We start from the raw sequence: 2571 nt of genomic DNA, 5'->3' as shown, positions 1-2571 counted from the left end.
TTTGCGCCATAAATACTTTCCTTGGACCCTCCTTAATTTGCTGTATTTGAGTTAGAGTAACTTCGGGTAATGTGGACCACCATTTTCTTTTTTTGATATTGTGGGCGTAACAACGGTAAAAAATAAAAACGAAATTGTTTTCACAACATAGTAGATTTGTTGGCTAAATATATTCCAGGTCAAATATTATTTATAATTTTCTATAAAAATGTTATTGCATTATATTTCAAAAAAACCAAACCTACGAATAAAAATAACTTGGCGGGTAATGTGGACCTGTATGTGTGTATCATGAGGATCAGTAAGTTAAAGGTAGGTGGTGCATTGGTTGTGATAAGTTTCCATTTATTGCACTCTTGGGTAACAATGAATGCAAAAATATATGGGTTAATGTTTTGGACTAGCCCCCACTTAAGGGTACCGCCCCATTTGCTGTATTTTGCAGATCCTTGCTTCATTATCCAATCGAGGCACCTGTAATTTCGCATATCGAGTTTTCTGAGGGTAGAATACCTCCTTGCATATTCAATGCGCCCATGTTTCGAACTCGTCCTCGTGAATAGGTACCACTTTTTCATAGTGGTCCACATTACCCGACATTGAATATTTTTATTTAAAAAATAATTATCTGCTTCAAAAATGAATAAAAATTAAAAATCACCGATTGTAATTGCAGCTAAACGTATATTTTTGTTAAAGAAAACAAGAAAACCACATAACTTCTTTATATTCGAGAAAAACAAAGTGTTCGACTATTGTGGTAAAAAATTTTTAAATCACACTTTTATAATCAGAGCTACATTTTCTACTACTACATTTTCAACATTGCAATTATTTATTAAAAACCAAGTTTGATGTTTGTTTTCACTAATTAGGAAAACATTTATCAAGGCGACATTGACATATTTCAAGCATTTTCTTAGATATGGGGGGTGGTCCACATTAGACGCCTGGTCCACATTACCCGAAGTTACTCTAATATTTTTTAATTTTGTCAAATTAAAAAAAAAAATTACAAAATTTATCGCCTTCAAATAAAAACGTTAACTGACAATGAGGTGCGAATTTCAAAATAGTGCCGGCTTGGTTGTTTATTGAAAGCTCAAACATTTTTCAATTTCTTTCGATATGAAATAGACCTATAAATTTTGGTTCAATTATATCGTTAAAAGAAAAAGACGTTGGAGCATAATATTGCGAGAATTCTAAAAAACGTTGCTAGTGAACATCGAAAATTATAAAATTTCCTGGATTTCGATGTTTAATACGCCGATGACAAATTTGCGTATGTAAGTCATTATTATAAAAATTTAAAGCAATCTGAAAATATGTCAAATTTTAATTAAATTTTTGAAGCCATGGGACAAATCTATAGGAATCAATGGATAACTGCCGCTTCAAGTCCAAGTGTAGATCAACCAAAGGAAGCAAGCAAATAAAACTGAAAATATGTTCGGTCATTTAAGGGAATTGATTTTAAAATGGAGAAAAAAACTAATCGGGCGAAACATTTGTGTTGTCAAATCAAAACGTTTGCTGATTTTCTTATGAATTTGGACGTTGACTAACCTTTTAGATTCAGATCGACATTTCCACGATTTCTAGCCATTTAAAACGCAGTTGACCATCATCATCACAAATATTCGTAAATTTTTACATTTTTGGAGCGCAGTTATCTATTGATTTTCGTAGCATTTTGTATACATTTGAGCCATGACTTCCCGTTACAATTATCGGGAATTATAACGACATTGATATGGTTAATTTAAAATTGCATTTATATTTGTTCCTACCTTCAAATATACTTTCAAATTTGTTTGAATGCCATCGCCATCCGATAGTTCTCAAAATGACACACCATGGTATAATAATAGAAGGTAACAGCAAGTGTTGTTGTACAACAAACGATACAACAACCACATGGAAATTTGTTGTTGTAAGTTTTACTAGTGTCAACTTAATTTGACAGAAAAATGTAAACAAACAAATAAATTATCAACAAATTTTATTTATTTTGAAAATGTAATATTTTCGAATCCTCAAGATAAAATTGAAAACATGAATGAAAATCTATCAAGTTTATATTTCTATCGCTTCCACATCTTTCCTATAATTTAGCCATTGCCACTTATATGTGTAACCCATATGAAAATGCTGGGAATTCCATGAAGAAAGATTTGCTTCCTCAAAATTTCCCAGCAGGCAGATTGAGTAAATTGAATACGGGAGGACATTTAATAACGCCGATCTCTAGAAAATTCCTTCATTTTCGATGTTCACTAGCAACGCCTTGTCGAATTATCGCATTATTAGTCTCGTATCATGGTACAATTATTAAAGGTAACAGCAAATCCCAGCTGATTTGATTCCAACGTAATACTAGTGTCAATATGAATTTGACAAATTTTGTTTTTAAAAATCACCCAACAGGAAAATTGGGAACGCATACAATTTGAAATTGTTCTTTATTAAATGTGCTCCCGTATTCAATTTACACAATCTGTCTGCTGGGAAAGTTTGAGGAAGCAAATCTTTCTTCAAGGAATAACTCGCTATTCCCAGCATTTTCAT

The sequence above is a fragment of the Musca vetustissima genome, unplaced genomic scaffold, assembly GCF_032173495.1.
Source record: "Musca vetustissima isolate MV318-11 ecotype Yass unplaced genomic scaffold, APGP_CSIRO_Mvet_v1 utg360, whole genome shotgun sequence".
Classification (NCBI taxonomy): Eukaryota; Metazoa; Arthropoda; class Insecta; order Diptera; family Muscidae; genus Musca; species Musca vetustissima.
This window is presented reverse-complemented; position numbering follows the sequence as displayed.